The 11414-nt window shown below is 42.8% G+C and overlaps 1 non-coding gene across 1 annotated transcript; it reads left to right on the forward strand.

Moving 5' to 3' along the window:
• The first annotated feature begins 706 nt into the window (after window positions 1–706).
• Window positions 707–814, forward strand: LOC130952723 (small nucleolar RNA R71). The gene has a single exon (XR_009074899.1). It is a non-coding gene; the product is annotated as a small nucleolar RNA R71 (small nucleolar RNA).
• The last annotated feature ends 10600 nt before the right edge of the window (window positions 815–11414 follow it).

Here is an 11414-nt window from a genome sequence, read left to right on the forward strand (position 1 = left end):
AGAGTGCTAGGAGGGAGTTCAGTGACTTTCTTGCTCAGCTGACCCACTTGTCCTTCCAAATTTCTGATGGAGGACCTTGTTTCATCCATGAAACTTTGAGTGGTCTTTATTAGATCAGAGACCATTGTTGCTAAGTCAGAAGTATTCTGCTTAGAACTCTCTGTCTGCTGCTGAGAAGATGATGGAAAAGGCTTGCCATTGCTAAACCTGTTTCTTCCACCATTATTGTTATTGAGACCTTGTTGAGGTCTCTCTTGATTCTTCCATGAGAAATTGGGGTGATTTCTCCATGAAGAATTGTAGGTGTTTCTATAGGGTTCTCCTAGGTAATTCACCTCTTCCATAGAAGGGTTCTCAGGATCATAGGCTTCTTCCTCAGATGAAGCTTCCTTAGTACTGCTTGGTGCATTTTGCATTCCAGACAGACTTTGAGAAATCAAATTGACTTGTTGAGTCAATATCTTGTTCTGAGCCAATATGGCATTCAGAGTATCAATCTCAAGAACTCCTTTCTTCTGACTAGTCCCATTGTTCACAGGATTCCTTTCAGAAGTGTACATGAATTGGTTATTTGTAACCATTTCAATCATTGAGCTTCTGCAGGCATCTTCTTCAGATGAAGAGATCCTCCAGCAGAGCTATCCAAAGACATCTTGGATAGTTCAGAGAGACCATCATAGAAAATACCTATGATGCTCCATTCAGAAAGCATGTCTGAAGGACATCTTCTGATTAATTGTTTGTATCTTTCCCAAGCTTCATAGAGGGATTCTCCATCCTTCTGTTTGAAGGTCTGGACTTCCACTCTAAGCTTACTCCATCTTTGTGGTGGAAAGAACTTTGCCAAGAAGGCATTGACTAGCTTTTCCCAAGAGTCCAGGCTTTCTTTAGGTTGAGAATCCAACCATATTCTAGCTCTGTCTCTTACAGCAAAAGGGAATAGCATCAGTCTGTAGACCTCAGGGTTAACCCCATTAGTCTTGACTGTGTCACAGATTTGCAAGAATTCAGCTAAGAACTGATGAGGATCTTCCATTGGAAGTCCATGGAACTTGCAATTCTGTTGCATTAGAGAAACTAATTGAGGCTTAAGCTCAAAGTTGTTTGCTCCAATGGCAGGGATAGAGATGCTTTTCCCATAGAAATCAGGAGTAGGTGCAGTGAAGTCACCCAGCACCTTCCTTGCATTGTTGGCATTGTTGTTGTTTTCGGCTGCCATGGGTTCTTCTTCCTTGAAGAATTCGGTCAGGTCCTCTAAAGAGAGTTGTGCTTTGGCTTCTCTTAGCTTTCTCTTCAAGGTCCTTTCGGGTTCAGGGTCAGCTTCAACAAGAATGCCTTTGTCTTTGTTCCTGCTCATATGAAAGAGAAGAGAAAAAAGAAATGTGGAATCCTCTATGTCACAGTACAGAGATTCCTTGAAGTGTCAGAGGAAAAGAAAAATAGAAGAAAAGAAGGTAGAAGAATTCGAACTTGATTAGTTAGAGTTCGAATTGTGCATTAAGAAGGAGTAGTACTCCATAAATAGAAGGATGTGAGAAGGAGGGAAGAGGATTTTCGAAAATTAAGTAATAGATTTTGAAAACATTTTGAAAAACACTTAATTGATTTTCGAAAACAAGAGTGAGAAAGAGATCAAGTGATTTTTGAAAAAGATTTTGAAATTAGAAATCAAAAAGATTTGATTGAAAACTATTTTGAAAAAGATGTGATTAAAAAGATTTGATTGAAAAGTTATGGTTTTAAAAAGATGTGATTGAGAAGATATGATTTGAAAACAATTTTAAAAGATATGATTTGAAAACAATTTGAAAAGATATGATTTTAAAAGAAATATTAATGACTTGCCTAACAAGAAAAGATATGATTCAAACATAAAACCTTTCTTAATAGCAAAGGCAAAAAATGGTCAATCAAATCATTAATTGTTAGTAAGTATCTTTGAAAAAGGAAAGAAATTGATTTTGAAAACATTTGATTGAAAAGATATGATTTGAAAAAGATTTGGTTTTGAAAAACTTTGAAAACTTGAAAAAAAATTGATTTGAAAACAAAATCTTCCTCCTAGCACCATCCTGGCGTTAAACGCCCAGAATGGTATACATTCTGGCGTTTAACGCCCAAAATGCTACCTCTTTGGGCGTTAAACGCCCAACCAGGTACCCTGGCTGGCGTTTAAACGCCAGTCTGCCTTCTTCACTGGGCATTTTTGAATGCTCAGCTTTTTCTGTGTAATTCCTCTGCAGTATGTTCTGAATCTTCAATTCTTAGTATTATTGACTTGAAAAGACACAAATAAAAAAATATTTTTGGATTTTTAATAATCAAAATGCAACAGGAATCAAATAACAATGCATGCAAGACACCAAACTTAGCAGTTTGTGTGCTACTGACACTATATGAGACACATGAACACTCAAGTCAATAGAATTTAAAGATCAAAACAAGAAATATATGCATGGATTCGAAAAATATAACAAAAACATGCATTTGACACCAAACTTAAGATGAGACTCTAGACTCAAACAAGAAATATTTTTGGATTTTATGGTTTTGCAAATTTTTTTTGTATTTTTCGAAAATTAAGTGGGAAAAGGTATCAAAATTCTTAATGAGAATTCCAGGAATCAGTGCAATGCTAGTCTAAGACTCCGGTCCAGGAATTAGACATGGCTTCACAGCCAGCCAAGCTTTCAAAGAAAGCTTCGGTCCAAAACACTAGACATGACCAAAGGTCAGCCAAGCCTTAGCAGATCACTGCTCCAAAAGCAAGATTGATTAAAATCAACAAGCTCTTGTGGTGATAAGTTGAAACCTCGGTCCAATCAGATTAGACATGGCTTCTCAGCCAGCCAGATTTCAACAAATCATCATGAAACTCTAGAATTCATCTTCAAGAATTTCGAAAAAAAATACCTAATCTAAGCAACAAGATGAACCGTCAGTTGTCCAAACTAGAACAATCCCAGGCATTGTTACCAAAAGCTTGCTCAAAACTTGAACAATCCCCGGCAACGGCGCCAAAAACTTGGTGCGCGAAATTGTGATCACTACAACTTCACACAACTAACCAGCAAGTGCACTGGGTCGTCCAAGTAATACCTTACGTGAGTAAGGGTCGATCCCACGGAGATTGTTAGCATTGAAGCAAGCTATGGTCATCTTGTAAATCTTAGTCAGGCAAACTCAAATGTATATGATGATGAACGAAAATAACATAGAAGATAAGGATAGTGATACTTATGTATATCATTGGTGTAAGAGCTTCAGACAAGTGTATGAAGATGCCTTCCCTTCCGTCTCTCTGCTTTCCTACTGCCTTCATCCAATCCTTCTTACTCCTTTCCATGGCAAGCTCGTGTAGGGTTTCACTGTTGTCAGCAGCTACCTCCCATCCGCGCAGTGAAAGCTAATGCACGCACTCTGTCACAGTACTGCCAATCACCGGTTTGGTTCCCTCCCCTACCGGAATAGAATCACTCTTTTGCGTCTGTCACTAACGCCCAGTAGGTTACAGGTTTGAAGCACGTCACAGTCATTCAGTCATTGAATCCTACTCAGAATACCACAGACAAGGTTAGACCTTCCGGATTCTCTTGAATGCCGCCATCAGTTCTTGCCTATACCACGAAGACTCTGATCTCACGGAATGGCTGGCTCGTTTGTCAGGCGAGCACTCGGTTGTCAGGCGATCAACCATGCATCATGCAATCAGAAATCCAAGAGATATTCACTAAGCCTCAGATGCTTGTAGAACAAGAATGGTTGTCAATCACCTTGTTCATGGGTGAGAATGGTGATGGGCGTCAATCATCACCTTCATCATGTTGAAGAACAAGTGATATCTTGGTAAAAGAACAAGCGGAATTGAATGGAAGAACAATAGTAATTGCATTAATACTCGAGGTACAGCAGAGCTCCACACCTTAATCTATGGTGTGTAGAAACTCCACCGTTGAAAATACATAAGAACAAGGTCTAGGCATGGCCGAATGGCCAGCCTCCCAAAGAGGGTTCAATCATAAAAACATGATCAAAAGGCTCTCCCTAATACAATAGTAAAAGGTCCTACTTATAGAAAACTAGTACGTAGATGAGTAAATGACATAAAAATCCACTTCCGGGCCCACTTGGTGTGTGCTTGGGCTGAGCAATGAAGCAATTTCGTGTAGAGACTCTCCTTGGAGTTAAACGCCAGCTTTAGTGCCAGTTTGGGCGTTTAACTCCCAATTAGGTGCCAGTTCCGGCGTTTAACGCTGGAATTTCTTGAGGTGACTTTGAACGCCGGTTTGGGCCATCAAATCTTGGGCAAAGTATGGACTATTATATATTTCTGGAAAGCCCAGGATGTCTACTTTCCAACGCCGTTGAGAGCGCGCCAATTGGGCTTCTGTAGCTCCAGAAAATCCACTTCGAGTGCAGGGAGGTCAGAATCCAACAGCATCTGTAGTCCTTTTGAGTCTCTGGATCAGATTTTTGCTCAGGTCCCTCAATTTCAGCCAGAAAATACCTGAAATCACAGAAAAACACACAAACTCATAGTAAAGTCCAGAAAAGTGAATTTAAACTAAAAACTAATAAAAATATAATAAAAACTAACTAGATCATACTAAAAATCTACTAAAAACAATGCCAAAAAGCATACAAATTATCCGCTCATCACAAGTCTCTCAAGAACAATTGCAAGAGCTCAAAGGAAAGATGAAAGTAAAATTCCAAGGTAAAAGTCAAAAGTGAAAATTCAAAAGTGGGGGTTAAAGGTCCTAATTACATCAAACTAACTCCTATTTATACACTTTCTATTCTTGGGTTTTGGAATTTGGATGGGCTTTTGATTTGGTGAAGAAAGGAATTAAAGTGGGGATTTAATTTGAATTTTTGGCCCATTAAAAGTCACTCCCAAGAGGCTGCCCTGCCCTTGTGGAGGGCAGGGCAGAAAATTGGTGCTTGGTGCATGAGATTGGTGCGGCCTTGGTGCTGCTGGTGCGAGTTTGGTGCGCCAGATTCGTGCGTGGTGCGCCAGGAACGCAAAACGCTGCCCTGCCCGCGCCAAGGGCAGGGCAGGAAAAGTTGGTGCTGCCAGGAACGAGTGTTGCGCGCGCCAGATGCTGCCAGGAGAGGATTTGGTGCGCCAGATTTGTGTGTGGTGCGCCAAGATCGTGCGCCAATCCAAATGCTGCCCTGCCCGCGCCAAGGGCAGGGCAATGTTGCCACTTTGCTGTCCCGTGTTCGAAACACGGCTGGGACATATCTTCCATTAATTTCCTTGGCTTCTTGGCACGGCACTCATCCTTAAGTCCTAGCTTCCTCATGGTTCCTTGTTCGAACCTTGTAGCATGCATGGGTGACATTTTTCTCTTGAATTTCTTCCTTGGAGAGCCCGATTCTGCCCTCCACAAGGGCAGGGCAAGGTTCTCTTCCTCTTGGTCTCAAGGCACATTTTGTGCTCTGCCCTTGTAGTGGGCAGGGCAGATTTGCCTTCCTTGGTTGGTTCCTTTATGTTGCCCTCCTAGAGGGCAGTGTGCCCTTGTGGAGGGCAATGTTGCCTCCCCCCTTGCATGCGGCACGCTTCACATTGCTTTGGCCACGCTTTCCTATCTTTAGGCTACACTTCTTAGGCCACGCTTTTCCTTTTCTTTTCTTTTCTTCACCTACAATAAACCAAAACAACCACTCAAAGTATCACTAAATTCAAGAGGCTTATAAATTAATTAAAATCCAATTAAAATTAGCTTAAACCTCATGGATTATCATTAATTTCATGGTGGTTGCTTGATTTAAAGAAGTTATGCATTTTCACTCCAAATCACTTACTTAGGATACAAGAAAGTGCATAAATGCTAACAAAACAAGTGAAATAAGCTTGAAAAATGGGTATATGATGACTTGTCATCAGTATACCTGGGAGATGTTAGACGAGGTCGAGCAGGCCTTTGTCGCTACTTTAGAGGATATTTGGGGGGAGCCTCCTCATCTTAAGACCAAGAAGTTTCTGGGGGATCCATCCTTGATTCGCGATGTGTTGGGTATTTTATAAACTGTACTCCCATGTCATTTGTTTTCTGCTTTCCTTTCTGGATATCCATAAGTCGTTTGTATTTTTCTTATTTTTCAGAGATGTCGAAGAATAATGACTCACTGAAAGCCTTTAAGAAGGTGAGGAAGGCTATTGCAGCTCAGAACGTCCCGGCCAAAGTAACCGGGGAAGGGTCCTCCCAAGTTTTGTCGAAGCCGTCTGTCCCGAGCTCTCCTGGGCCGAGGAGGATGATCCCGACTCCTCGGGTTCGTTTAGTTGACTCGCCTTCATCTTCAGTGGGTACCTCTACTCCTCCAGTTGCTCCTCCTCCAAAAAGACCTTGGACTGTCGTGCCATTTAATCTTGGTGCTCCAGATTTTGATGCGGTTGGGTTTGTAGACCAACAGATTGCTCCTTATGGTGTCATGCCTACCGACGATGTATCCATTCTTTGTCATTTAGAATTTATTACTCGGAGTGGTATTACTTTGGCACACATGGGAGCGGCTTTATACTGAACTGGTCAAGATCTTCCTATTCATGCTACCAAGGCTTTTATGGAGGAGGCGAAATCAGAATTTGACCGAATTAGGGGTTTGAAGGAGGAGCTCGAGGTGGAAGTGGCCGAGCTGAAAAAAGAGCTGAAAAGGGAGAAAGCCTGGGCTATTGGCCTGGCGGCTGCCGCGCAACTGGCCAAGGATACAGCTCAAAAACACAAGGATAGCTATGTTACTACCTATAGAGAGGTGATGGAGCTCAGGAGTAGGTTGGAATTTGTTCAGGCCGATTACTCTAAACTTCAAAGTCATCTCGTAGGTAGTGTTACTGTGGCCTATGAGAATCTAAAAGAGCAGGTTCGGGTTATCGCCCCAGGAGCTGATCTTGCCTTATTTAGCTTGGATAATGTTGTGAAGGATGGTAAGATTGTCCCTAACGATCCCGATGATGATGATGATGTCGTCTCTCCTCCTGTCACTTCTGCCAAAGCCTCTATTGTCCCGCCTTCCTCAACCTTGGCAGTTGAAGCTACACAGCTGGAATCTGATCCAGACGTCCAGATTTTGAACCGGGATGACGGGACAGTGGACGTAGTTCCCCTTCAGACTCGCCCTCCTTCTCCCCAAGATGCTGCTACTGGGAAGCCTTTGGATCCTCTATAACTTTTCTGATATGCTTATGTATAGCCCGGTTTTTGTGGGCTTTTGAACTCTTTACTTTTGTAAGTTTGTGATCCTTCTCTAGTTACTTGATAATCCTCTTTCTTAGACCTTGTTTAGGTCTCTTTCAGGGATTTATCTTTTGTAACTTATCTTTCCAGGCCAACTTTGTCACGTCGGGCCCTGTCGAGTTACTTGATAATCCTCTTTCTTGGACTTTGTTCAGGTCTCTTTCAGGGATTATCTTTTGTAACTTTTTGTAGGAGTCCAACTTCCTCATGTCGGGCTCTTCGAAGTTATAGTAATCCTCTTTTATAGGGTTGGCCAGACCTCTTTCCAGGGCTTTACTTATAACTTGAGTTGTTGTGGCTAGTCCGACTTTTGTGCCGGCCAATCTTTAAGTTATTTTATAGCAATCCATTTTATTAGGACCTCGTCAGGTCCTTTCTATGGATCACTTTCTATAACTTCTTGCATTATTCTGTTTTCATCTTTGCCGATTTTGTAGATTTTGGGTTTTAACCCTCGTTTTTATCATGATCGCGCAGTGAATTCGGTTTTCACTTTTTGTCGATCTGTAGCTTTATAATCGGGTGATGAATATTTTCAAAATAATACGACTTGAGCGCTTGTAGAGAATCTGAACAAATTTAATTAAGAAAGAATGCAAATATACATGAGGAGTTAATTTCCTAAATCGGGTGATTTGTAAGTCTTGGCGGGGCGCCTCGCTAAAAAACCTTTTTTCAGGAAAAAGAGTGTGCCTTGTCCAAGATCTTTTATCACCCCTAGCTATAGTACTTTCTTAGGTTGCAGGCATGCCATGACCTGGGAAGCTCTCGCTCGTCGAGTTCAGAAAGCCTGTAATAGCCCTTTCCCAGCACTTCTACGACTCGGTAGGGTCCTTTCCAGTTTGCTGCCAACTTTCCTTCTCCCGATCGAGTTATTCCGATGTTGTTTAATATTAGGATGAGGTCATCCTCAGTGAAGGTTCGTCGTGTTACCTTTTGCTTATATCTGGAGGCCATTCGTCATTTTAGCGCCTCTTCCCTTATCCGGGCTCTTTCTCGGATTTCCGGAAGTAAGTCGAGCTCTTCCCTTTGAAGTTGGTGATTGGCTTTTTCGCTAAAGTGGATCACTCTGGGTGACCCTTCTTCGACCTCCACTGGGATCATCGCTTCCACTCCATATACTAATCGGAAGGGTGATTCTTTTGTGGTGGTATGTGGCGTCGTTCGATATGCCCATAGAACCTGTGGGAGTTCCTCAGCCCAGGCTCCCTTTGCATCCTGTAATCTCCATTTTAACCCTGCTAATATAACTTTGTTAGCAGCTTCAGCTTGCCCATTGGCTTGGGGGTGTTCAACGGATGTGAATTGTTGTTTTATATTCAGGTCGGCCGCTAGTTTTCTGAAGCCTGCGTCTGTGAACTGGGTACCATTGTCTGTAGTGATGGAGTATGGAACTCCAAATTCTGTGACGATATTTCTATATAGGAATTTCCGACTTCTTTGAGCTGTGGCATTGGCCAGGGGTTCTGCCTCGATCCATTTTGTGAAGTAGTATATTCCTACTATGAGGAATTTGAGTTGTCCTGATCCTTGAGGAAAAGGTCTGAGGAGATCGAGTCCCCATTTTGCGAATGGCCAAGGTGAGGTTATGCTGATGAGTTCCTCTGGCGGAGCGGTGTGAAAGTTGGCATGCTTCTTTTTGTAAAGTTGGCCAATAAAATTTGTGGCTTCTTACAAATTCTGTGGCTTCTTTTTGTAGAGTTGGCCAATAAAATCCTGCTCGAAGTACTTTTTTGGTGAGTGCCTGCGCTCCGAGGTGATTGCCACAGATGCCACTGTGTACTTCTTCTAGGACGTCTTTTGTGTTGGAAGTCGGCACACATTTTAGCAGTGGTATCGAAATCCCTCTTTTGTATAGAGTATTATTTATTAGGGTGTAGTACTGTGCTTCACGTTTTAACCTCTTTGCCTCTTTCTCATCTGTGGGGAGAACTTCTGTTCTGAGGTAGTTAATTTTGGGAGTCATCCATCCTTGATCGTGACCTGTTATGGCTATGACTTTTTCTTCTTCTGAGATTGATGGATTCTGTAGAATTTCTTGTATGAGGCTTCTATTGTTGCCTCCTGGTTTGGAGCTGGCTAGTTTTGAGAGTGCATCGGCCCGGGCGTTTTGTTCTCGGGGTATGTGACGAACCTCGTACTCACCGAGTTGTTCAAGCTGTTCCCTGGTTTTGTCCAAGAACTTTTTCATAGTGGGATCTTTCGCTGTGTAGCATCCTGTTATTTGTGAAGTAACTACCTGTGAATCACTGAAGATGATAAGTTTTTGAGCTACAACCTCCCTAGCCAGCTTCAAACCAGCTAGTAGTGCTTCATATTCCGGCTTGATTGTTTGAGGTAGGGAACCCAAATTTGAGGGAGAGTTTGATTTGGGTCCCCTGGTCGCTTTCAATTATTACGCATGCACCACTTCCCGTTTTATTTGAGGAGCCATCCACATATAGATTCCATTCTGTGGGGATTTCCGGTGTGTTCGTAAATTCCGCAATGAAGTCGGCCAGATATTGAGATTTGATGGCCGTTCGAGCTTCGTATTGAAGGTTGAATTCAGACAACTCGACTGCCCATTGTAAGATTCTGCCTGCCAAGTCTATTTTCTATAAGATTCCTTTTATGGGCTGGTTGGTCCGAACTTTAATGGTGTGAGACTGGAAATATGGGCGAAGTCGTCGAGATGTTATTATGAGAGCGTAAGAGAACTTTTCTATTTTCTGGTAGTTCTGCTCGGATCCTTGTAACGCTTTACTAATAAAGTATATGTGTTGTTGCCCACTGTTGTCTTCTCGGACCAGTGCTGAGGCTATTGCCCGATTTCCCACTGCGAGGTACAAGATGAGTGGTTCTCCTTCCCGTGGCTGACTTAATATAGGTGGCCGTCCCAGAAATTTTTTGAAGTCTTAGAAGGCTTGCTCGCATTCAGCTATCCATTCAAACTCCTTTCCCTTCCTTAGAGTGGCGCAGAAGGGGAGAGATCTTATTGCTGATCCAGCCAGGAATCTGGACAAGGCTGCCAATCGCCCGTTGAGTTGTTGTACCTCTTTGATACAAGTCAAACTTTTCATGTCGAGTACGGCCCTGCACTTGTCTGGGTTTGCCTCGATTCCTCTCTGTGTGATCATAAAACCCAAGAATTTACCAGCTTCTACTGCGAAGGTACATTTCGCGGGATTGAGTTGCATGCCGTGTCGTCTTATGGTGTTGAATACTTGTGTCAGGTCGAATAATAACATCTCTTCATTTTGCGTCTTCACTAGTATGTCGTCTACATAGACCTCCATGATCTTTCTGATGTGATCTGAAAAAACTTTGTTCATCAATCTTTGGTAAGTTGCTCCCGCATTTTTGAGACCGAAGAGCATAACAATGTAGCAGTAATTTGCCTTTGGGGTTAAGAAAGCCATTTTTTCTTGGTCGGGTGGGTACATTGGGATTTGGTTATATCCCGAGTATGCGTCCATAAAGGAGAGGTATTTGTAACTGGAGGAGGCATCTACTAGTGCGTCGATGTTTGGGAGCGGATAAGGATCTTTTGGGCAAGCTTTGTTGAGATCGGTATAGTCGGTGCACATTCTTCACTTCCCATTTGACTTTTTTACCAAAACGACATTAGCAAGCCATAGCGGGTATTTGACTTCTCTTATGAAGCCTGCCTCCAGTAGAGCTCGTACCTGTTCTTCCACCGCTTGAGAGCGTTCTGGTCCTAGCTTTCTGCGCCTTTGTTGTACCGGCCGAGATCTTGGGTAGACTGCTAGCTTGTGGCGCATTAGTTTGGGATCTATGCCTGGTATGTCTGCGGCCTTCCACGCAAAGAGGTCAGCGTTGTCGCGTAGGAACTGTATGAGTGATTCTTTTATGTCCCCTTTTAAGAGTGTGCCGATGTTGGTTGTTTGGTCCGGGGTGTTCCCGATCTGGATTTTCTCTATTTCTCCTTTAGGTTGTGGGCGGAGCTCCTCCCGCCTCCGAACTCCACCGAGCTCGATTGTGTGGAACTCTTTTCCTCTACCTCTGAGGTTTAGACTTTCATTTTAACAGCGGCGCGTCATCTTCTGATCTGCCTTTATCGTGGCTATTCCTCCTACAGTTGGGAACTTCATGCATAGATGCGGAGTCGAGACTATTGCACCGAGCTGATTTAACGTTGCCCGACCTATTAGGGCATTGTAGGCTAAGCTT

This window comes from Arachis stenosperma, chromosome 9 (genome assembly GCF_014773155.1).
Source record: "Arachis stenosperma cultivar V10309 chromosome 9, arast.V10309.gnm1.PFL2, whole genome shotgun sequence".
NCBI classification, from domain to species: Eukaryota; Viridiplantae; Streptophyta; class Magnoliopsida; order Fabales; family Fabaceae; genus Arachis; species Arachis stenosperma.